Consider the following 25996-nt stretch of genomic DNA (forward strand, 5'->3'; position numbering starts at 1 on the left):
CAGGACTGAGGCAATCTGCGAAAGGCTCAGCCTTTGCTCCCCCGCCAGCCCTCCGCGTCTCCTCCTGCGGCAGCTGGGGGACCCCCAGCGCCCTGTTTCGCTGACACCCGCGTTCGTCTGGCACCTGGGTCCCACGGAGCATATGCTGCCCGTGACCGGCGCGCCGGCGAGCGGCTTTCCACATGTGCTCCCAGGGTCTCCGGATTGGTGTGCTCCGCAGAAGGGGCCGGACCTTGGAGTCAGCTCCTGTGCCTATGACAGATGATATTTTTATGCAAGAAAACAAAACCAGGATATCTGATGGACTGCATTATCTTTCCAGACAGCTTGGAGCTACAGCTGCAAAGTAAGAAGTTTTATGCTTAGACTTCAAAACTGTGAGTGGAATTTAAACATCAGTTTTAAATGCCTACTTTTTTTTTGTGTGTGTGTGCAACTTTGCATGAAGTATCTATATCTGCATAATAACTTTTCATTATCAAGCAAGCTGTTCTGAATTCTCATAAGATGAAATAATTATTGCTTTGGAAAACTTCACAAAGTGTTAGCTGCTTTTGTGGCTGGACTAATAAATGTGTACAGAGGAGGATGCTCTTTTCAGTGAATGCAATTAGTCTAGCTGGAAATGGTTTCAAATTATCTTTGCCGCTGGAAAAATATGTTTGAGCAGGACTACTTGTGCTGAGGAAGAATCTCCTGGGAGTTATCAGCAAATGTCAGGCTGGTCTGTGTGTCTTTGTCACAGGAGTCATTTGATGTTTGCTTGTGTGCGGGGAGGGTTTAGGTTAAAACCTGCTGTTACCATTATGTGGCACTGCACTCGCTAGATGAAAAATCTGCTGGTACCAGGTGTTAGCAAGCTGGCCAATTAATGATGATTGCGGGAAATTAGTTTAAAAGAATATTGTCCACTGTGATGCAGAATTATAGAAATAATTTTAACAGATACATAGCACTTACTAGTGCACAGGAGGATCATTCTTGTAGCTGAAACATTAATAACCTGCTCTTTCTTGCATGTGTTTGAATAGGAATAATGAAATGTGTTTCTGTGGGAGAGCTCTGGGGGCTGATACCCACATCGGGAGACAAAACCTGAGCAGGTAGTTTGCAACTCCAGGCTTATGACATTTTAATTTTCCTATAGGAACTGTCCGGGATGGTCTAGGATGACCTCTGTCATCCTAGGATGTTATTTTATATACTATCTTGAGTGAAAAGAGCTGTATGTTGGAACTTTTCTTGATTCACTTAGATGTTAGTAAGAGCTGATATACATGCTTAAAAAAAAAAAAAAAAAAAAAAAAAGTTGTTTCAAATCCTGTCTAGATGTTTCCACATCTCTCTCTAGCCACCCAAAACAATCCAACAACCTTCCCAATTTAACATGTATTTCCCTTAGAAAGCAAGCAACTTTATGCTTCTGTGCCTTAGCAATTGCATTTCATCAGTTTATACTTTGATATTCTGGTGGACCCAGCTGAAATCCAAAGGTGATACGAAAAGAAAAATCAGTGGTGTGTTATTGCTAACTAGGTATGGCAGAAATCCCATCCCTCGTGAATCCACCACCGCTTGTTCTCCATCTGGGCACCTCCAGATCACACAGCAACACAAACAGCATCCAGATGAGGTGTGGGCATACAAGTGCATTTCTGCTGAATTAGTCAGAGCACATAACATGGGATGTATACCAACTTCGTACCACTGGCGATGAGGCAATTCAGCCTGGTACAAAGTAGATGTCAATATTTCTTTAATAAATGAACTGCTAGAGTAAATCTATACCATTTTGCTACTCTTACCTCATTGGTTACAGAGTTTTTGTTACAGCACTGGGATCTCTGAAGTCAGATTTACAGTATCATCAAGCCTGAGTGAATTTGAACTTATTGGGAATAATACAGTGATGATAAATCTCCTTTAACTTCATTCCTTTCCTCTATCTTTTGTTGGTCCCTACAGCAGGGACACCCTGGATTTGTCCAGTAGAGTAAACCACAATGGTTTTCCCAAGGCTGAATTTGGCACTGTCAGAAAATTGCTGCCATGGAGAAAAATCATGAAACTCGACATATTTCATCCAGAGAGGCCTTCTTAATTGATGTGGACAAAATCCTAAATGGAAGAAGTCTTAACCCAAACTGCTAATAAATGTATAATGAATTAGTGTTCTGTGTTGAACAATCCGCAGTATTTTTATTTCAATAATGTTAAAATCAAACCTCTATCAATGAATTTTCTTGCGGTTTTCTCAAACAGCAAATGAAAGTACATAAAAAATAAAAATCTAGGCACGTAACAGCAATGCTTTTCAGTGGCCTGTCTTTTAAATGCTGATAAAAGTCCTTAAACTAAAGGGCCTTTATAATCCTTATAATATAAAATGTTTCCCCTTCGTGTGACATAGTCTGGTTCTTGTTGTTCCCTTAATTTGGCAGTCTTTTCTCTACTAGGTATTGCTACCTAGGTAGAATGGGCCAGATTCTCAGCTAGGCAAGCGTGAATAAAGAATAACTTCATTGAAGTCAATGACATGACCCTGGATCCGTTCCAGCGTGACCGGAGTTGGAATGTGGCTCCATACATCCAGCTGGCATCCCTGCCAGGCTGGGCGAGGAGGTCAACGAAGAGCTGCTGCAGTTGTGCACATTGCTAGCAGAAGGATGGCGGTGGTCCTGCCAGCTTCCAGTTGTGCTTTCACCTGCACCTTCTTCCAAAAGATTAAACAGCACAATCTCACTTCTATTCCACCAACATTACCTCAGTTATGTCTCTTCAAACGGTGCACCGTTTTGCAGAAAGGTGCTAAATCCAACTACTTGCCACCGCATCTTGTCGAACCCCTTGACGTGTACTTCAAGCAATAAAGTGCATGTGTTACTCTCTTTTCTTTCCTCCTGCTCAGAAAGATTTTAGGTTTTCCTTGATAACTTTTAGGTTTATGTTGTTCTTTGCTGGTGATGTAGTTTTAGAAGGCTTGGCTTCTTGCTGTGAAAGTGCTGCTGTCTGTCATACTCTGGGACCTCCTGGAAGCCACTTCCCTGTTCCTAGAGGCGTTTCCGCCTCTGTTTTGTGATGATAACCACACTGTTCCCATACCCAGAAAAAAACCTCCCAGGTCTTTGTCGTGGAAAGACTAATGGGATTATTTTGTACTATAGGTGGGGCTTCCTTACGACTGCTTTGACTTCCCTGTTCTGCATGCTAGGACGGTCCAGAGCTGCTGCCCTAAACACGGGAGAGGTTTTGCGTGGCTATCAGCAGACTCTGTCTTATCTCCTGAAATTCATCCCAAAGGCACAAGTTGGCCGTGTTTCAGATGGGAGAGCAGCTCATACTGCTATTGCTGGTTTATACCTTTCCTGCTGCAGCTAAAGAACTGAATTCTGTGATGTTTTTACCAATAGCAATTCGTCTCTGCTAGTTGGAAAGGCCAAAGCTACACAAGGATCTCAAGGGGAGGGCTCCGCATAGGATCTGGGGTGAGGCTGCTTTCCTGATTACTCTGAACGGGAAACAAAGAAGTGGTATGTTCAGATTTTAAGGAGTTCATTACAAGTGCTACCTGCTGTCTGGATTTCCAGGGACACTCAAGTCTCTAAACGTTCAGCATCACCAAGAAAAAAACACCACCAAAGCCAAAAGGCTGGGGAGTGCCTGTTCTTCTTGGTGCTTCACAAGTTCCTAGAATGAAGTGTGCTGCTATCTGCCACTGAAGTGGGGATTAGATGAAGCTAAGGCTCAGCTGAACTGTAGCTAAAATAGTTTCTTTTGAAGTACTTTTTATCATTACTCAGATATTTTTGTACTATGTGGGCACGTTCTCAACAACAGCACTCCGTTAAGTCCAAAATAACTTACTAAATTCTGTCTGCACGGGCACAAGGTTTACCTGTAACACAAAATATTCATGTGATGTATGTGGCCTAAATATAAAACTTTTATAGAGACTTATAATGTTTTATCAAAACTTTAAAGTTTTATAAAATCTTACCTTTCATAAATATTTATCATTCTGTTGCATCTGCTGCTGCTGGCAGGAACGTGTCACAAGCTGTTACTTTGGAATAAGTAGTTCCAGTAGGAAAGTAGAAAAATCTGCTTGAAATTTTTTATTTTTAAAATGAATATTCTGCTTCCACATATGCATTTGTGAGATGGGAATATTTGTCGTCTAGCTCGTCAATATGGGTTATGAAAGGGATTGAGCAGAAGTACAGAAGCAGTAGCTCAGCACATTAAAAAAAGCCCACAAATTTAAGGAGTTTTGTGGACATAACAGATAACACCTTAGCTTCAACACTGCTAATATCACTGTTTTTTCAGGCCTGAGAACTATCATGCTATAATCGCACAAAGTCTTTGTGAAATTGGGGCCTTTGAGTCACCTGAGAGAAGCTGTCCAGAAGCAGCGTGTGAAAGGAAGGGAGTTACAGGGCAAGGGAAAGCACTGAAAAAACAGACTCGTGCTAATACTACACAAATGCTTCTTGAACCTGAAAATGAGAAAGCACAAGAGCTGGCAAGGGGAAAAATGAGGGTATGAGTAAGAGTCATGTACCTCTGATGCTGTTTTTTACCCTTTGTGCTATGTGTTTCGTGCCTTAGGGTGAATGAATAATACTCTGTTTTGAAGACAAATTAAGTTACCTTAATTAACACATAATACATTGTTTTGAAGACAAATTAAATTACCTTAATTAAATTGCTGGTTGTGGGTTCTCAGAAAAAAAAGCTGTATTCATGTGCCAAAAGCAGGCGCATCATTTGGGTTCACGCACTTGTAAGGGGGATGTGCAGGGCAGGAGGGAGGTGCACTGCTGAGCAACCTGGACCACGGGCTCTACAGCTCCATCCAGAAAAATTACAGGCATCCCAAACGCAGGTGATGCCAAAATCTTTACAACCACAACTGGATTTTTCAACATTTAAACCCCAGCTGTTTCAGTGCCACTGCATTATGTCCTGAAATTACAGCAGTGTGAATGGCATATCTGGCCATCACGAAGAACCCTACCTTTTTCAAGTTTACATGTCATATCGAACCAGCAACTGCTATGGTTTAAGATATATCTGTCCCTCTATTAATAAAGGGCTAAGAGCTCTTTCCCTGGCATGTTATTGCGGTGACACAAATGGAGGAATTAACTATATTTTAAACAAGAGGCATTTAAAGACCTAAGTTGTGAGCAAACCAGTGGGACTGACTCTAGTATTTTGGAGTTTAGCCAAAGAAAAAAAAGTCTGAAAATAATTTTGGATATTGTCTGTCATCATCTCAAGCTGAAACTTTAAAAATTCCAATCTATATCTTTATGCCTTGATACATATCTTTTTACCTTTATATCTTTACACCTACCTTCATGTCTTCATACCTATCTTTATTAGCCAGCAGAATTTAGTCCCACCTAATGAAAACACCGATTCTTGGAAACAAATGTGGATTTACCTTTTATGCAAGGAAGGATTCTAGTCTTGATGTTAACCAAGAAAATGCATCTCAAAAGAAAATCCAGGCAACTGAAATGGAAAATAATTGAAGGCAACATAAACGTTCATGATTCTTAAGCACTTTGTGAAGTTTTTAATGGGCGGATGGAGCTGAGTCCAGTTTTGGGTTGAGCAGTGTTACAAATCCAGTAAACCTAATGGGAACAGAAATAACACATAGTTAAGGTGCCCTCAAACACTTCATAAACTCTTCAGAGAACTCCCTCCTGTGCAATTTCTGCCTTTGAAACATTCTGCACCAAAGCGCAGCAACAGCAACTGCACGCAGCTCGGGCTGGGGAGGAAAGATAAGGATACTCTGCCCCTCATTGTATCAAGAGAGCAGTATCGGGAAGGAGGACTGTGACTACATTTGCTGCAATTTGGCAGGGGTTAAAATTTAAAATATTGCAAAACGCCATGAGAGCTGTGATGCCAATATAGGATTGGGATATCAGTATCAGCATAGTCCGACATGCCTGAACACAAGCGTCAGTGTTGAGGATGCCTCCGCTCTGTTAGTATTTCATCATTTTAATTGCAATAATACCTAGAGGTTAAACTCTGCTGTGCCAGCTGCACATAATCTGTGGCAGTACACCTACACAGTGTGTCTGCACTCCACAGGTTCTGTTCTACTCGCAAAAAAATACCCGTGACCTCAACTCGAGGTGGTTTAAGCAACCCTGCCTGGCTGCAGGGTAGAGGTGGGTTATAACCCTGCCCACTCTCGGTGCTAAATCTGAGGCCTCACTCGAACGCTGAGTTTTCCAAAGGCCTTTCCACTATTTCTCTGGAGGGAAGAGATGTTACTCTTTCTGTTGGGAATACGTGGGCATGAATCCCTGCAGGCTGGAGAGTGACAGGACTGTGTCCTGCCATGTCTGCAAGTGCCCTCACCTCCAGGAGCACTGCAGAGGCTGCAGGAGGCATGGCCGCTGCTCCCTCCCACGCCACTCCTCATTTTAGCAAGAGGGAACCCAGGGGATGCTCCAGTACTCATCCTGAAAGAGCTTCTCAGTCTTGCTGGAAGAGCGCTGCATTGTCCCTCAGGCACCGTTGCGTTCAGTTACTCCATCACCTCTGCAAGGAACTCAGTCACCAAACTTCAGCACTTTAAATTATGCCGCTAGGATCAGGAGCTGTGATGCCTCAGGTGGGCATTCAAGTCAGACATGCTAAAACTCACCCAGAATTTCCAAGCAAGTAAGTAAAAATAACATTCCTCCTCGTGTTTTTGGCTCTTGCTATATCCATCTCAACATGGATTAAACAAATATGCAGATGTTAGCAGAAGGGGATGCCAAGGGTATTATGTTTTACATGGATGATTTGCACGCACAACTCACGTGTAGTCATGAGCAGTGATTTCAAATGCTGCCAGCTTGGCTGCCCAGTAGTGAAGCAGAGAGGAGCATGCCTCTTCCAGGTCCTCAATACAATTTTCTGCAACATTGAAGTTAGCAGTCTCTAAGTGATATATCTACTCTCATCGCTGCTCTTCATTGGGATACAAAGACCTTGGGATGTATGCACTGTCCCATTTTAAAATTTTGAAGTCAATTTCCATTTACTTTTTCCCCCAAACCTTAAATTGCCAAATAGTTGTTCTGAGAAACATCTCCATGGAATTGAGATGCTGCTCCATACCCTTTGAAATGTAAATTAACTAATCTTGCAGGAGTAATTGACAGAAAAGTAATTTCCCTTTATCATGACAAACAGTATTGCAGTATGAGAGTAATGACTACAATTTAAGCAGCTATGAATTGTGCATTAGGGAGCTCTAGGCCTGAATATTGCTTACAATGAAATTTAAATTGCATTTTTTCTGCATCTAGCTGTTTATAAATAACACTGCAGTTACAACCACAATACTAATTTTTGTCACCAATTTCTTATTGTCACTGACAGTAGAAATAAAAGATCTAGCTAGCTGATGGTCAGTGCAGAAAATAGAGATTAAAATGCTCTTTATTACACTCAAACTTCACTTTGATGGCTGCTAATAGAAAAAAGAAAAAAAAAAAAAAGGATACAAGTCTCCCTGAGCTCTGCTGTATAAATTGAGATTTTGTTACAAATTTCTGGCTTGGACCTAACTCTTAACCGACCTGGCAACTGTATTTAGATGCAAAAGAATAAGTAGTTTAAGACGTATTGTAGTAGCCTTCAAAACCTGCTGGATCCTGCACATTCAAGTACTTGCACAGGTTTGCTGTGAGCTCTACAGCTTTCAGTCATTTGTAACACACTCCGTGCTTGCATCCGCGGTGCCACAACCCCCTCCGACTGTGCAGGCACCCCACGTGCACTCGGCTGAAATCCTTTATTTATAGTTAGCTTGTGAGACTGATCTTCTCGTGAATAAAGGATAACTAAGGGACAGTCCTGCTTGTGGGTTTGGTGTGACTATTTTTACAACCGATCAGCACGATCGAGTACACCAGCAATCCCGTCTTGACCCATGACGTGATCTTCCTGGAGGACTGGAGCTCAGGGGCTGGCACCCATTCTTCACATGTGTTTTACTGGGGGATTTTATGTGTGGACATGAAATCTGTGAGGGTGCTTCTTAACGACGTCAGAGCAGGTGAAACTGCCCACACAGTTGTGGTCACAGCCATCTCCACGCCACATTTTATAGCTGGGGTGAGCATGGGCTGTCCTTTACCCCACAGACGGTGATGCTGGAGCCGCAGGTGGTAGAGGCAGCCACATCTGCAGCAAGAGCATGCTGGTCTCCAGAGCTCTTCCTCCAGCCTCGGTGCCGTATGCATCTACCCAGAAACTCTCTGCTTCTTGCAAATGCTTTGTCTGAGAAATGCAGTGCTACCCAAATGGTAGGAGAGGAATGCAATGACATGTTTTCTTTGTATATATTTAAAATATCTTTTATTGCTCTATAGTTGAGGCATTGCCCTCTAATTTCTCACTGATTTTACAACAGGAATGAGTCCTCAAGAGAGGGCTTCAAAGAGGAAGAAGAGTGCGTTGAGGCAGGGAGTGGGGTTGGTGAAGCAGATGATACCAAGAAATGCAAAGCAAAGCAGACGTGGGCATTGCTGTGTGATGTGTATTGGCTTGACTAAATGGAAATGAGCATCTATTACATTTTCATAAACCAGGCAAAAATAATCATAGGTAGAGATAGACTAGCTTAAGTGTAAATACAAGCTCTGCTGCATGCTCCCCTGTGATAATAGGATAATTTACTGATGTAAAGAATTTTTTTGCTGTGGTTCATGAATTAGCTAGCATAGCTGTGTGTGCAAGAGATAAAAAATATACCCTGGTTTTCTAATGGCCGTCACAGAGGAGGAGTAAAGGAGCTAAAAGATCAGTGGAAAAAAAGACAGACTGAAATAGCAACAAAGAGGCAAATGAATAATTTTGTGCATGCAGGACTCTTCTGCAGGTTTCTTTTTTTTTTTTTTTTTTTGCAAGCATCCCTAGCACTGTTTGCTATTCCTCTGACCCTTTCTTACCACTGTAACTTTAAAGACATACATGCCTGTGAAGGAGTAAAGAAAATAAATAACCTAAAGATGCAGATCCCTGTGCTGCCGAAAAAGCGTAAGGTCATGATTAATGGGAGAAATAGTTTCATGTGACAGCTGGTGAGAATTTACCTTGAAAAACAGAATGTTCAATCTGAAAACACACACCTTGAAACTGGTTGTAATTGCAAGCCACTACAGTAGAGCAAATTGGAAACCTTTTAATAGTGGCTAAAATATTTTCTCTTTAACTGAGACCTGCACATTAGCTTCAGTCTGAGAATAAATATTTTGAGTCAAGAATTTTTTGATAGAAATCTATAATTACCTTTGCAATATTGCTGGTATCCATCTACTTAGCAAAGACTCTGACTTTATTAGCTATTTAATCATCTGAAATACTCTATTACCAAATGCTCAGGGAGAACAATGTCTCTGTCAAATTCTGCAGCTGTTGGGCTGTGTGTTTAATAACCTGTTATATTTCAGACCCTGTAGAAATTAGTCACTGAAACTTTTCTTCTTTTAATCAATCCCCAGATTTAAGATATGGCCAAACTAAATCTTTCTTTGGAGATTGAACTTCACAGAGTTTTCATCCTCACCTAAGATTTAGATTACCTCAAAGTCTCTGTCAGCAATCTGTGTTCCTCCAAAAAGATTTAAAAAGTTGTGATTTTAAGGTCACATCCTTGTGTGCGCAGCGGTTGATGGGGACCTCTGCCCTGACCTCAGCGGGAGCAGGGACAGGGAACTCCTGATGGCATGCCTCCAGAGGTGCGGCACCCACGCGTGATCTGGCCAGCAATCCTATCTGATGATGAACCTCCAAACTGCCAAGAAAATGATGGAAATAAGGCCACACCTGCCAGTGGGGATGCAGTTCTGATGTAAATGGGAGTGATTGACTCCCAGTCCCTCAGCCCCTTTCTCCATGAGGTTGCATGCTGGAGGCAGCCTCAGGCAACGTGACTGTGACTTGGGGGAATATTATTATTCATTTTTCATATTATTCAATTATTATTATTCTGGCCAGCTCCATGTCTTTCCTCCAGGAGACACTATGGGGACAGAACGGCAATGGGAAAGTCTCCAGAAGTTTGGCAGGGCTTAGAAAACATGGAAAAATATTAAAGACCATGTGTCTGATTCTCCTGGTAGAGCTGCACCCATAAGTAAATCCCACATCTCTTCTTTTCTGCACGCGAGGTGTCTCTGGCCAAGTTAGTCAAGGAGGCCAGCCTTTGCTAACTATGTTATTGGCGAACAGCTCTAGGGCTGAGTCAATGTCAACAACTTGTAGAGCTGAGCCGGCCAATAAAAGCCTCCTGAGGAGCCCAAGCCTTGTAGTCCAGTGCCGTAAAGAGAGAGAAACGCTGGGATTCAGAACAGGGATGGCAACTAATGCTAGTCTTCATTTAAAATATTACATGATACCGCTGAGGAATGAAATAACCTAGTATCTAGTTTGTTCCTCTGCCACTGCCATTCTCTCTGTTGCATTCCTTTGCCATGAGTTCAGCCCATATCATCTCCCCTTGTTGCTGATCCCAGATTAAGCTAGCTGAAAGGCATGGAGTATGAGGGAAAATGCTGCTTTTCACAGATTGCAAACCAAGACCGCTTAGTGGGTTTCCCAAGCATTAGGTCTCCAGAGACAAGATATTTGGCTTACAGCTGGTCAGGGAAGGTTCTGCAGCTGCCTGGAGGTGGGAAAAAAACCCAGTGTTTTTATTTTTATGTTATTAATGAGAGATTAGGGTGGGTCTCTGCAGCTGGAAAGACAAAGGGCAAATGGAAGTCAGAGTTATTACACAGATTCAACAGATGTCTCCTAGCCTTCCTGGAGATGATGGTAATGAGAGCAAATAGTCCCTAGCCCTGCCCATAGTGAAGACTTTCCATGGTAGGAGGACTTTTCTTCACGTTACAGTGACTGCACTGACAGTCAGACAGCTTCTCAGCCCCACCTTGCTCCAAACTTACCTGCACTAACAGTTGGGGAGATGAGATGGCAACAAAAAACAATAGGTAGAAGTAAAAATTAGAAAGCAGAAGTAGAAACAAAAGTCCACATTCACCTAGCCGCTGTCAGATGAGCACTAGCTGCAGGACACCACAACAGAAGTAGGATTCAAAGAGAGATTTTGAAGATGACTTCAATAAGTTAGCTATATTAAAAATTAAGAGTTAACTATAGTTAAAGTTTTAAACTATATTAAAAACTATGTTAAAGTTTACTAGGTTAACTTTACATGTGAGTGGAAGGAAAGCAAGAGAGGCAGATGCTAGACTGGAAGTTGAATCTGCTGCTGGTAGCTGGGCAAAGTGAGGGATGGTCAGTCTCGTAAGCTGAAAGATTTGGTAGAAAAGGTGAGCTCAAAGGGGAGGACCTGACATCAGTGTCTGTGGGGAGGATGAGAGAGGATGACAAGTTGATCTTCTGAAACCAGGACGCAAAGAGCTTTGTTTTGTATGGATTTAAACGAGGTAATTCAGAGGGTGTCTGAACATTGCAATGAGGATGGGACGCTGGCCCAACACTGCCAGGATCTGGCCTTCATATAGCAAGATACGAGCATAGTCAGCCTAGAGAGAGGACCCTTTTGGTGATGCCTCGTGGAGGGAGGATTCTTTTGGCGATGCTTCGTGGGCTGTTGCATTGTCATGGCAGCAGTAAAACAAAAGACAAGAATGCCCAAGCAATGTTTTAGTGGCATTGCATCTAACATTAAGTGTGTCAGTAGCCCGCTTAGATCATACTGAAGGGCAGTCCAAATTATTTGAATTACTTTAAGAAAACTGATGTGCTTTTTGCCTTCAGGTAGTGTCCAGATTTCACAAGTCTGATTCCTGCACACTCTGAAAACTTCTGCTTTCTGTCCAGCCTTTTGGCTGGCTTTTTGTTTGAACATTTTTTGTCCTTTTCCTCCTCTGGATCTTTTTCTATGTTGTTTTTTTCTCTCTCAGTGCCTAATGCATGCGTTATCATATGGACTATGCCATATTCTCTGAATTCAAATTCTTCTTTAAAGCAATTTACTATTGGGTAGCTCTCCAGGGAAAACTGCCTCTTGCACTGTTGTCTGTTTCATTTATCCCAAAGCACATCCTTGCCCAGGTTTGAGCACATCTGTTTCACATCTCCTTTATTTGATGTCATTTCTCAGCCCTTCCCACTTTTCTACTTCCTGCTCCGCTGTTTTAATTCTCTGTGTTCATCTGATTTATGCTGTCAGTTCTGCCAGAGCTACTTGGCCCAATTCTCACCCTAATTATGGAGATTTACTCCACAATAATGGAGTAAGAGAAGTTGTTCTGGTATTGCTGATACACCAGGATCTGAATCTGGGACTGATTTATTTCTTTCAATAGCATGCATGATTTTGGCAATATAATTGAATAATAAACTGCTTTCATTTAGAGTACTCAGTACCAAATTTAATATTTTTAGAAGACGGATTCCGAAAAAAATCCTTCTTATTGTAATTGTCTAACAAATGATGTCATCTGACAAACAGGAGTCGCTAAAGAAGCTCCTGACAATACAGTCACAACTAGGAATAAGATGGTATTCCCTGTTGGGTAAGCCATCAAATCAACATGACAGACAGGCTAGCCTTCAGTGGTCTACAGCAGGAAAGACTTTAAATTTCTTTTGAAAGATTTAAAAATATTTTGAAAGTTCTGATCTCAGGAATAAGGAGGAAACTGATCATTGTTACCCAGAAGATGTGAAGGTACAGGGAGAAATAGCGTAAATCCTTCCGTTCATCATCAACAAAATATTTTTCCATTAAATACATCTTGCACCTTCCTTAGAGCTTCTTTTTCATCTGATATTCAGCTCACCAAAGCTACCTTTTCTCAAAGCATCACACTTTGGCTGAAAACACAGCGTGGCTTCTTGCCAGATATAATGATTTAAAGATATTTGTATGCTTACTTGACTTGCTTTGAATGGACATAACTTCTAGAGTTTGTACCTTCAGCACCTTACATTCCTGCAGTGAACCGTTTCCTGTTACACTCCGGGTCTCCCAGACTCCTTGCCTCTACAGGTTAGGGGACACTGAAAATATGTGTAACCCTAGAGTGCGATGACAGCTTTTGCAAAGCATGTTGTTGACTGGTGCCGATTTGAGGGTCTGTCAGGGAATTTAGCCATGTGCCTGGAGGCTGCCCAGGAATGCCGGCTGGGGAAGCGGTTCTCCAGCCAGCGATGCCTTGAGTACACCTGAGCTGACTCACAGGCAGGAGAGAGGGTCTCCAGAGCTGCTGAAATCCCCTGCATGAGATACCCACACAGCTTTCTTCCATGGGACAGAGGGGAAAAAGAGAAGAGATACACTGTGAGGGCGGTGAGGCACTGGAACAGGTTGCCCAGAGAAGTTGTGGATGCCCCCTCCCTGGAAGTGTTCAAGGCCAGGTTGGATGGGGCTTTGGGCAACATGGTCTAGTGGAGGGTGTCCCTGTCCATGTCAGGGGGGGCTTTAAGATGTCCATGTCAGGGGGGCTGGATGATCTTTGAGGTCCCTTCCAACCCAAACCATTCTATGATTCTATGATTCTATACAAATAAGGGTCTGTAGACCTTCATAAGTAATAAAAGGACAAATAAATGCTTTTTTCTGAAGCTTGGTTGCCTGCTTGGTGCACTCAGTGCAGCTTGGGGGACAGTGCAGGTGTGGATGGGAAGCACCTGCCAACCGCACATGCACGTTTTCTTGCAAGTTGAACCCTGGTGACCACCACCACCTTCTCCTGTGATATATGGCTCAATCCTTGTCCCGGCCAGATCGCTGCTGTCAGGAGGTGGCATCAATAAAGGAAATCAGCTGTGAACTGACATGAGTATAACACTGACAGATATTAAAAATATTTCAAAGCCATTCAGCATCTCCTCTTTTCTGTGTGGATTCACTTCTGGCCCTTCATGGTCTCCCTGACCTTGCCATGTGTCTGTGAGCTGCTGACACTTCAGACGTGAGTTATGACAGAAGTTATGGATCTGTGCAGTCCTGTTTTATGATGATGATTTATTGTTTGTATTACAGTCATGCCTAAAGGCCTCAAGCAAGATCAGGGCCTCATCGTGCTAGTCACTGTATAAACATGTATTAGGAGACGGCCCTGCTCTGAAAAGATCACAAACAAAAGGTGGGAGGATGAACAGAAACCCAGAGATGTGAAATGCACTCCCCAGGGCAACCCACGGATAAGTACCAGGGCAGGGAGCAGCAGCGCCCGCATCCCTTGGCTCCTGTCTGTCCATGTCCACGCTGGACTCCGCCGTCTGCTGCTCCTCCACGTTCTCCTCACCAAGGGCTGTGCAGGGGATGGCACGTTCCTGCTTCGCCGTGCCTCTGCCCGTGGAATCAGGCACATGTCTGCCTCCTCCACCTGGGTGCCCATGCAGATCCCTGCTTCTGCTGCGATTCCAATATTATTATTTTCTTTCCACTGTTTTTTCAACATTGACCTAGCAGTCATTGCTACCAGCAGAGTTGTTGGTTATCACCTCCAAACTGAGAGCATATGGCTTCATGCCTTTTCAGAGCAAAATAAAAGAGGTAACTTAAAATGATTGCTATGTTAGATATAGATGCAAAATATCCTTGGTGCAACAGCAAGACTGACAACGTACTAAACTGAAAGCACAGAGACTTACTATGGGATGGCTGCATCCTACCTCCACTTATGGGCCTTAGATCTCACTTCTGGCTATGCCTAAACACTACCCTTGCTTTGCCTTTGCAGCAGTTAGGGGATAATTAGAGTGCGATGTTTTTCCTCCTTTTGTAATTGTTATTGCACTAAGCGGTATGACCAGAGCTGTTCTCTACATATAAAAATGCAGTTTCCAGAGCTTAACCTGAAAGCTGGGAGCATGGACTAGCATCAGTCCTGTGGTAATACGAATTGTACATTGAATATTACTTTAAAAACGTTGTGAGCTAACTCTCTTGAAATGCAAAGCTCTATATAGGAAAGAAAAATGAGATGCAGACTTGGCCTGAAGATTTTTCAAAGAGCAAAAAGCTAGACTGCACTTACGAAAACACTTGGTTATGCCCTTTAGAAAAACAGGGAAGTAAAAATACCGAGAGCGCTGCTCTGCCTCTCACTGCTGATAGGAGTATGAGTACAGCAGCTGAGAGTAGGCAGACATGTTGAGGTGATATTAGCGTGACAGCTAGGTAGTGAATTGCGGGGCCCTAGTGAGCTGTGAGGGCTTACGGGAGACCCTCTGATGCTGGCTGACTCCAAGGCCTGCTAGAAGCAGCAGACGATGCTGCTCCCAAGGAACTTGGAAAGTGTGAACTGCATCTAAGGGCAATGGAAACCTTATCATGGCGGCAAGGCCACTGTGAGACCCACGCGCGGGACAGCCTGCCCCTCAGCAAGCCTCTGTCACGAGGAGTTCGCCAGAGAATGACACGACTTTTATCGCCAGGCAGATATTCGGTCCGTCTTGCAACACCTGAGTTCTCTTTTGGTGCTTTCATGACAAAAAGTGCTTACTTTAGCTAAAGCAAATATATCCTGCATTAGCTTAATATTAACACTGCAACTGTAGCAGGTGGGGGCAGGCAGACTTTTCTATCCAGTCAATCTTCAGTGTAGTTCAAGAGCACAGCAAAGAGCTGAATCACAAATACAACCAGGAGTGTTTGCAAAATGTAGGAATTCCTTTTTTCCACTCGGAGCCGGGGAGTGTCCAGACTTCCCAGCCCCACCTGCACCTTTCCCAGGCCTGCTCCACCAGCTGCTGAGTGTGTTTGTCTGACTCTGCTCTTCAAAACACGGTTCAGCCGACACTCGTTATATCTGCATGATGCTGTCACCATGCAACGCCACGAGGAGTGGAGACTGTCCCCACAAATATGTTTAAAAGATTTTATATCACTTCATTCTACATGGATGCAAATAAAGTCTTAGTAAGCAATCTCTGCAGCAAGTCCATTCTTCTGGCAAAGCGGTCCACCTGTGCCTGGTTCCTCATCCCCAGCAGGAACTTTGCTGCTGTTTGATTCAGAATTTTCCATAAATTCCCTGTTCACAGATTCACAGAATCATAGAATGATAAGGGTTGGAAGGGACCTGTGGAGATCGTCTAATCCAACGCCCCCTGCTAGAGCAGGATCACCCAGAGCAGGCTGCACAGGATGGCATCCAGGCGGGGTTTGAATATCTCCAGAGAAGGAGACCCCACAACCTCTCTGGGCAGCCTTGTCCAGTGCTCGGTCACCCTCACAGTGAAGATGTTTTTCCTCATGTTGAGATGGAACTCCCTGCGTTCCAGTTTGTGCCTGTTGCCCCTTGTCCTGTCACTGGACACCACTGAAAAGAGTCTGGCCCCTTCCTCTAGGCATCCACCCTTCAGATATTTATAAGCATTAATAAGATCCCCTCTCAGTCTTCTCTAGGCTACACAGACCCAGCTATGATGGATGAGTTGCCATCCATCAGATCGTGGGTTTGAAATTTTCTGCCATTGCCCGAGTAAAGTAGTGGTTGTTGTTTTCTCCAGCTCTTTGAAAGAGGGTTGGTTCCTGAACTGACATTTATTACCAGCACAAGTCTTTTTTTGGATAATGAAAAAACAGTCACTGAGTGTTTTCTGTGTTCTGTTGTCTACTTAACATCCCCATCCTTCTTTTTTGTTTCTTTTTTTTATTCTTTCTGTACAATGGACGCAAGGGATGGTGCTGGCCACCTTCGCAGCCAGTCAAACCACCGCCCCATGCCTCCATGCAGGTGTCACGCATGCTACGTACTACTGTATGCACTGATGGAGAAGCAGCCTTGGCCCAAAACGAACTGTCAAACAAGTCTGCTCTCACCAGACAGACATTTTTAGGCCTTGTCTGTGTGAGCCAGCTATTGACAATCCCATCATTTCGGGCTGGTTTTCCTTTCCCTTTGTCGTCAGAGATGTGAGGGTGATCTAAGCTTCTTCAAGTGCGAGACACAGAGCAAGTAGGACAGACATTTTTATGGCACCAGGCTTTGCTACTTTCACTTCTTAGGGAGCAAATCCATTTCTGCCGTGGTGCATGGTCTGTAAAACAGCTTCGCAGCAGCTCCCTTTGGGAAACCTGGCAGAGCTGAGCTGCCTGTGGGGCTCCTCTTCACTGCCTGAAGCTCAGACACCCAGCCTGCCACGAGGCCTCCTGGTCAGGGCAGGGGCTGACCCCTTCTTCGAAAACGCACACTAAATACACCACCAGCAGCAGCACGAAGAGGTTTGGCGATTAAATCAGCATTGTTGATTTTTGTGGAGACATACCCATAAACAGCTTGGCTGCTGCACTTCTCGTGGGCCGTTAGCGTTTACAACCAACCTAACGCTGCAGCGTCAGCCAGCGATGTCTTGCAGCCTGGATCACAAGCGTATTCACTGGCGGCAGTGGCGCTGTTTGCAGGAATAAATATTACACCTGTAAGGTGGAGATGTGTTATTAAAGCCATAAAGATAACAACATTGCTCCTAAGTGGACAAATTTAGTGCAGTGTCTGTTACTGTTAAATGGCAAAATTACACTTGTAACAATACGGAGATGCAAATGTAATTGTGTATAACATTGTGTAATCATTAAAATCCATATAAATTTTGCGCACTGAAATTAAACACCAGCGACTACTGCTTGACACCTGAAACATTAGCATAATATTCATGCCATATGGTTGGCATTTTCTGTTTCTTATATCTGTCACTCTTCGTTCTTGTCAGCTGCTCACGAGAACTTGCCAGATAATATCTGCACCGTTGCCAAAAATGTCTAACAGCTGGTGTGGTACTGGTTAAACACTCCGTAATGTTTCAAACTTTAGTGCTCCCATCTATGCATTAGAGAGCTGGTTCTTGGAGCAGATGTTTAGCTTTGTTTTTAAATTAACTTCAGTCTGCTTTTGTGTCAGTGGTGTCTTTTTATGCTCCATCATGCTGCTGACTTCTGTGAGATAAATGAGCTCAAAAGCATCCTGGCTCTGACAGCCTTAAAACACATAAACTGGCATGATAAACTCTGCGTTAAAAATGCACTCTGCTGTTTGCTTCAGTACCTGACGTGGGCTCCGGGATGGACTTGAGCTGCAAACTTACAGAGTCCAGTTCGGACCGCCTATTAGCTGAGGCAGTGATATCTTAAATTTTCCTGTGTCCTTGCGATCCTCCTTGCAGCACAGCTGTGCATCTGCTCAATGCCCCTGGCACTGCTGGCCACCAGACCCCCCTGTGAGTCAGAAATCAGCACAGAGGGACCTAACTGCCCAAATGAGTCTCCTGAAGGACCCAAACCGTAATGTGGTCTTAAAGCACAAGCACTGCATGGGCATGGTTTAGAGCTCTAACCCCCCCGTGAGCTGGGGAGAGAGCCGCAGGGTCCACATTGGCGCCCAGGCTTGCAGCTGGAGTGCAGCCCCGGGGCCCTCAACCCACCTTCATCTTGCAGGGTTTGAGGCCACTGACGGAGCACTGGGAGGAGGAGACACACTTCTGACTCTGTAAATACCCTTTGAAAGAGTGCTAATGACTAAACCGGGAATTCTTTAATGCCTTCTGTATGGAAATCAGTGTGAACTCTGAACATGCTGAAATCTATGTAGTAGAGTGATTTACATATTAAGATTTATGATGAGCCAGGCACATGAACAGCAATGAATTAAACAAACATCCAATTTCATAAACAATCTGATTTTATGGATAGCATATGCAGTTCCCTTGGGGCTGTGAGTTTAAAAGGCTGATTTACGCCTTTGGAAAAAAGGACTCCTTGCTTTTTCATTTTGCTCTTCTTTTCCTGGAGACAAGGACTTCTCTTACCTTTTGCTCCTTCAGGTTCACTTCCAAATGAAGTCGCTACTCAGTTAAAACACTGGGTTGAATTTTGAGACACTGTGATGGAGGGCATTTACTGAGAAGCTGCTAAGACATCCTACTGTCCCCAGATGGCTTTGTAGGGACAAAAATGGGGAGAGTGCTGAAGAGAGGACACCTCTGCCCATCGAGAATTGGGCAATTTGATCCTGCTGGTCTGCTTTACCTCATGTAGACAATGACCTAATACATGTCCTTTTCACACAGAGGCGTTTTCATTTGTGCTACCTTTTGGCATAGGACACCCTTTCCGAACCGAGACACCCCTGTTTCGGCTGCTGTACAGGCACACAACAAAAAGGTGACGGCTGCCTGAATAAGCTTCACATTTAACACAAGGCAAGAAACAGAGGTATGGACAGGCAAGGAGTGCAAGTAAATATATAGGTTCATGCTATAGGCAGTGGTCTTAGTATCCCATCACCAACAGCAGGCTATACGCTCACTTTTGCTATGTGTGATACATAAACATTGGATATTCCAGATCGTGGCTTGTGCCTCTCATTTTCGTCTTCTCTGCACACGCAGACCTACTCAGATGGAAGAAGTGTAGACAGAAGAGTAGTGGGCTGCATATATCAGAGAATAGATTTGCATGGGTTTTATTCTTTGCAGATGTTCCCACCCTTGTACTGCATCCCTGGAAATTATCCATCTTGGATAATGGATGGAATTAGATTAGAAACAAGACAAGATGCAATTACTCACTGAGGATGAAATGGATAAACTGGTAAACTGGGGCCTGCAGCTGGGCCTGTCAGTGTCTGGTTTGTCTGTGCACAGAGGAGTCACGGAGGATTTTATCCTTGGCATTAGCTGTAACAAGATAAACATATTTTCTGTTTATTGTAATACAGCCTTTTTACCCACATTAAAAATCATTAATGAGCCATCATCTATCACAAAACGGCTGGTATCATGTATTCTAGTAAGGTGCTATCCACATGAATTCCCTCAGTCATAAAAAAAAGTGATTAAAATGAAAACAAGCTTTATCTTCTAGGAGGAATAAAGAAACTACCTTAGCATCAGGATGCTCATAATGCCTCTGCAGCGCGGCGGAATCCAGCACAGGAACAAATGTCAGCCAACTCATTTCTCGGTCCAGGCTCGGCTCTTTTCCTAAGGAAGACCTTAAAGCTTTCCCTCATCACTAGGGTTTGCAAGTTCATTCCTGAAGCATACAAGCAAATGGGACAATCTTAATTTGTTTAGGTGCTTGGTAGATCCCTTTAAATGATTTTCTATTTTTTTAGACATTGCTGAAAGTCAGGCCATCAGAGTAGTTTAAGGCCACGCAAGAGGTATGGCACAGCTGAGAGCACGGATGCTGTTGAAGGGGTATTGCACCCCTTTTCATCTCACACGTGTTTACTTGTGAATGTGCTCATTGGCACGGCGAGGTTTTGAATGGAGAGGTAAGGAGGGAAAGTGGGAAACTTCTGCTAATGAATGTTCATGCCTGATTACTTTTTTTTTTTCTATAGAATCCTTAAACTATTTTGTTGTAATTATTTCATTTTACACACAGTACTTGAGAATAAAGATTCGGCACAGTGCTACACCCCTGAAACCGAAGATGTTGGTTATCAAACTATGATGTTCTGCTGCAAAAAAAGGACTAAAAAAAATGACATAAGTAGATGTTCCTGGAGGCAAAACATGTAGTACAGTGCAGCTCATTACTTAGTAATGTAGAGCACATACATGTGATTGTAATCCATCATTTTTACCACCACCTTGAACTGGATTATAACCAACTTGTACGGTCATATAGGTACCTGTAATCCTAGGCAGTAAGTTCCTTTCAGCTCAGACCATCACAAATCTGTCATTTGTGGTGTTCCATCTGTGTTCTTTAGCTTATGAATGTGAATTATTTGCTAGAAATCGTTTCAGTAGAGAGGTAACCAGGCCATGCTATTGACTGAGTGCCAGCCAGCAGGTCAGGAAATTAGTTTTGCACTTCTTGCTGTTGATAAGTTTAGCTATGGGACTTTTTTTATTTTTTTTGTAATGTCTCTTTTATGCCTCTGTATTGATATAAGATATATTAACATGAAGTTTCCAAACTCAGCCCCTGCCCTATATATTCTTTGTTAATGGACGTAAAGCACTTGAGTTGTCCCATTCACTTCAGCAGACTAATCAGGTACATAATCAGGTGTGTATAATATTTACAGGGTGAGGGTTTAATTCCTAACAAGACTACAAAAGAAGCATGGTGGTTGTGACACAAAGTTGTTTAAATGTTTCTTCTTTTATGTGCTGCTCAGGCCATTAAAGCCATGTGGATAGACCCCACCGTCTGCGTGGGCCTGAGAGGCTGCGCCATAGGTCTGATATAGGATGTCACTTGATATTCAGCATGGAAAGCACCCGTATATACATAAAGTCAATACAGTTTCTAAAGTGAAAGACAGAGGAAATAGAATAAATTCTACTCCTCTCTCCCTCTGTTAAGTTGCTATAGCATGTCGGTACCTTCTGCTGATACGGAAATCAGAAGTAGCCAAGTCCTTCATGCGCTGTGGAGGGGGCACTGCGCTCTGCTGTTTGGAATCAACCTTCTTTTCATTAGGAGTATTTCTAAGGCTAGATTTAGAGAGGCTGAAATAGTTGTCTATATTGAGCATCATTTTTGTAATGGACTTTATCAAAGATTTTGTAGACTTCTAAATCTTTAATTTCTCAGAACTCCTCTTGAGGCTGGTATACTTCCCCCAGCTTCATAATGACAGTAGCAATGACTTAAAAGAAAACCAGTCAAAGCAATGAAGATAACTCACAGTTCAAAAAATACATTCGTGCTTTGTCAGTACTTCTGTAAGAAATATTCTGCTGAATTTTAGCACAGAAAAATACTGTCCTCTATTTAAATTTCTTAAGTAACTTTTAAGGGTTTCACTTGGCTGACACTTCTTGGCCTTGCGTTAATCTTGGGATTGTTTCACAAGAGACCCAGGGAACACCCACTGATAACAATGTCAAACATTCGATGTATTTACTGAACGTTTCCACTCGCTTGATCATTAAGGCATGCTTTGAGTATGAGGTCACCGATGTTGTGTAAGTGTAGAATTTATGGGGTGATTTGAACTATAGGGGAGTCCTGACATGTTTTTGGCAAATACTGTCAGATACCGTGGACTGATGCCACTCAGAATTGTAGCTCTGGGATATAATCAGGTTCTAGCATGAACGTGTTGCATTAGAATTCAAATCCTCTGATTATAGAGAAGATGGGAAAAAGGTTATTTAAACAGGCCATACATACAGTGTAGGAATCTTTTAACAGAACACATTTTCTTGTCTGTTAAAACAGATGATTTAAACATCAAGTCTTTTAACAAACAAAAACGAAAATGCAGTTTTAGAAAATCAGAGGACAAAGCTTTATATCAACGTAGCATGCAATCGTTGTGCTCTCCGTTTGACTCCTGCATTTAAGCTGGAGGGAGCAGCGGAGGACTAAGTTAAGAAGGGGGCAGTGAGACCAATTCACCAGTGGCGTGGGCTCTAACCGAGTCTGGGCTTCCTAAACTGTGCTCCTGGACTTGCCACAGACTTGCTAGGTAGCCTTCCAGAGCCTATTCAAGGCCTGTTTAACACTCGTTTAAATAATGAAAAAAATCTTCAGTTGGATTTTAGCACCTTTTAGATATAGTGATAATGACTTTGGCTGTTTTACTTTGCCACTTCTCTGCTCGTACTCTTGTGAGAATAACCTAACACTTGGAGTCCCTGAATGAAACAAAACGGGACGAGGATCTGGTTCTATGCAATTGCTGACTTTATCACATACCTGCTACCTGACTTTGAGTTTTCTGACTCTGTTTTTCCTCTGACCTCTTGTTTTGCATGTTTAAATTGCAAGCTTCTTCAGACAAGGTCCATTTCTCACAAGAGATTAGTGGAGTTTGTCATCTGTAGTCATGTTGTAAGTCAAACAACCGGCAATGGCTGCCGCTCATGCTGGAAGTTTCAGCAGTTCCGTCCCTCTTTGTCTAAAACACATAAATAAAGTCAGTTCTGGCACTGTGCACATTTTAATCTTTTGCAAAGACATTAAATCTTTGACATTAGTCTCACTAATTGGACCTTGTTTCATTACCTGAAATTTTTCCCTTAACGTTTTAGAAATCATGCTGTTAGCTGGTTGCCAAGTCTACGAGACCACAGGTAAATGAACAGCAATTCACTGTGGGTTCTGGAAGGAAATACTCTACAGGTATTGACTTACACTAGATTTCTTCATCCCACCTACAAAATAAAGGGAGGAGACAGAATAAAGAAAACACAGAAAGAAGTAGAATAAAAGATAAAAGAAAAGAGTGATTCTAGGAGTTTGAGTACACAGTGGTCAGATAAAGACTAAACAAGACTAGCTGATCCATGGCCAGGGTCTTTTCTAGAGGAGGCATAACTGAAACACAAAATATTAGATTTGACACATATTTTATAGGGACCACTAGCAGAGTAGGCACTGGAGGCTTTTCAGGAACAGTCGTGCTCTTGATATTCACGGAGCTCCACAGTTTTTGGGAAAGTGCTGTCTAGCCCTAGGAGTCCACTTCTTACAGGAAATGCCTTTGAATAATGTGTTTCAGAATTTCCTGCCCCACTCCCTGAAAGATTTGCAGTATTGCTTTTTAAAAATAACTTCATTTTACAGACTCATTTGTGTGGGATAAATGGGCAAATGCTGCAATTTATTTTCCTGCCCTTATTTTTATTTATTTTTTTATATTCCTATTGGGATTAGGAGTATTCCTATGACACAGAAAAGACATCATCATTTTCTGTAGAAAACAAAGTGCAAAGTCTTCTGACAAATAGCACAAAAATGGTTTTGCATTTTAGGCGGACATCACTCTCCAGATATCTGAAAGACTTAGATATTAGAGAAATGGGTGTATTAGTGTAGTGAAGCTGACATTATCAGGTGTTGTATTTGAGAAATGTCATTTATGAGTTGTCACACAGATGTTATTAAGAGACTATTCAGCAGAACACAGTACATCATAGTGACTGTCACTGCGCTCGCTGCAATCACCGAAAAAACAGGCATAGTTAAACAGAACATTTCTTTTGCTTTCAGTACAAATTACACTTATGGTTTATTTATGTGATGTACTCATTGCGTTTAGGCATACACTGGCTCCAGAGGCGCAGATCTGCGGCACAGTGCCTGTCAGGTGGGATGGGTGGCACTCCAGCCTTCTGCAGCTGGTCAAGCCAGCCGGGGAGCTGAGCCCTCCACGCGTCCTCAGCATGGCTGGGGGTGAGGAGGTGGGGGTGCTGGTGCTCCAGCTCTGCTCCCCCTCAGTTCCCTACTAGCAGTTTTGGAGGACAGGGTCTGGCGGCTCTAGGCAGACTCCTGGCCATGGCTCTGGGCAGGATGGGAATCCAGCAGCTTCCAGAGCTGCTTCTCCCTCGCAGCCTCCAGGGCAGGGACCCTTCCTGTCCTCCTTCCCTGCAGCATCTTACACATGGGCAGGTGTCTCCCTTCAGCTACACACCACTTAGAGCAAATTGAATCATAGAATCATAGAATCATAGAATGGTTTGGGTTGGAAGAGACCTTAAAGATCATCCAGTTCCAAACCCTTGCCATGGGCAGGGACACCCTCCACTGGACCAGGTTGCCCAAAGCCTCATCCAACCTGGCCCTGAACACTTCCAGGGATGGGGCATCCACAACTTCTCTGGGCAACCTGTTCCAGTGCCTCACCACCCTCACAGGGAAGAATTTCTTCCTGACACCTAATCTAAATCTACCCTCTTTCAGTTTAAAGCCATCACCCCTTGTCATATCGCTCCATGCCCTTGTAAACAGTCCCTCTCCAGCTTTCCTGTAGGCCCCTTCAGGTACTGGAATATAAATTGCAGTTACTCCATGGGCTTCCTCACAGCCATAACTATTTACACCAGGTATTAAAATGCACACAGACAAATGAAAGTTAGCCCTAGATTTAGGATTTATACAGACACTACTGAATCCCTGCTAACATCTTTAGGTCATATACTGCATTCGGACTGTTAAGCCTTGATCCTCTAATCTTTCCATGGGTTGAACTTCCATTGACTTTAACCTGCCCAGCCATATCCTTTAAAGCCACCCTCCCCCAATTATTGCACCACGTGCAGCCTTGCTGGACCTCTAAATCTTTCAAGAGGTTTGTAATTTGGTGCATTCCCTAAAGAAGGTTTGGAAGGGGTCCAGGGAACAAGGCTAATTTAGGAGATCGGAGAATATGTCTTCTAAAGAAATGGCTCCAAGACCTTAACATGTTGGGCCGTGAAAAAGGAGCAGGTGAGATAGGATTTAATTACAGTGTACAAGTACCTAAGGGGGCAAACACAGAACTAGGTCTGAATCTATAGCAAAAAGGTAAAATATGAGGTCACGGGCTGAAATTGAAGTGCATTTCTCAGCAGAAGCATACTCTGTATATGCAATAACCTGGCAAACAAAGTAGTGGAAACTGGTAGTAGATGCAGTAACCTATTTATTACTGTTGTGGTGTGATCAGGTTGCCCTGCTGATGGTTCTTGTCAGTCACAAATGGCTTTTTTTCTGTGTTGTTTGGTGTTTCAATCTGCTATGTTATTTGTGGGCGGAGGGAGGTGTCCTCAAAGCTGAGCTTCTGGGATTTAAAAATAGAGGCAATATTTAAAGGCTAACAGTAAGAAATATGTAACTATTTTTTTCATTAAATGCTTTGAAAGTTTACGCACATAGTATTGTAGGTCTTGCAAAATGGCATGACTCTGCCTATGCTCTAGTGCTGCAGAACACAGCAAATACTGCGCAATTCTGATGATCTTCTGGCAGGTGAAAAGAATTTCTGTGACTCCAAAAATAGTAATGTGGTACTGGGATAAATGGGCATTCCACCTCATTCACCCTTTTCATGTTTATGTAGTAGGGGAAAAATACAAGATCTAATCTGGAAGCTGAGTACAGCATGTGAAGCATCAACATCAACATGAAGCATCAAAGCTCCCTTTAAAAAAACCCCGGTGTCTCTCCACTAATTTGCAATGGTTTGGTGTTAAGTTTTTGAATCAGTTTGTGCAGGAGATGACTCAGTTTCAGCTGGTGCTTCCAACTGAA

At 43.1% G+C, this 25996-nt stretch overlaps 1 protein-coding gene across 1 annotated transcript in view; it reads left to right on the forward strand.

The window, feature by feature from the left end:
• Positions 1–238: 238 nt before the first annotated feature.
• Positions 239–25996, forward strand: part of STARD13 (StAR related lipid transfer domain containing 13) — a 305468-nt gene continuing 279710 nt past the window's right edge. The window contains exon 1 of the mRNA XM_075742017.1: positions 239–377. The gene's annotated coding sequence lies outside the window, so the exon portion shown is untranslated. The remainder of the gene's footprint in view (positions 378–25996) is intronic.

This window comes from Balearica regulorum, chromosome 1, assembly GCF_011004875.1.
Source record: "Balearica regulorum gibbericeps isolate bBalReg1 chromosome 1, bBalReg1.pri, whole genome shotgun sequence".
In the NCBI taxonomy this organism is placed as follows: domain Eukaryota; kingdom Metazoa; phylum Chordata; class Aves; order Gruiformes; family Gruidae; genus Balearica; species Balearica regulorum.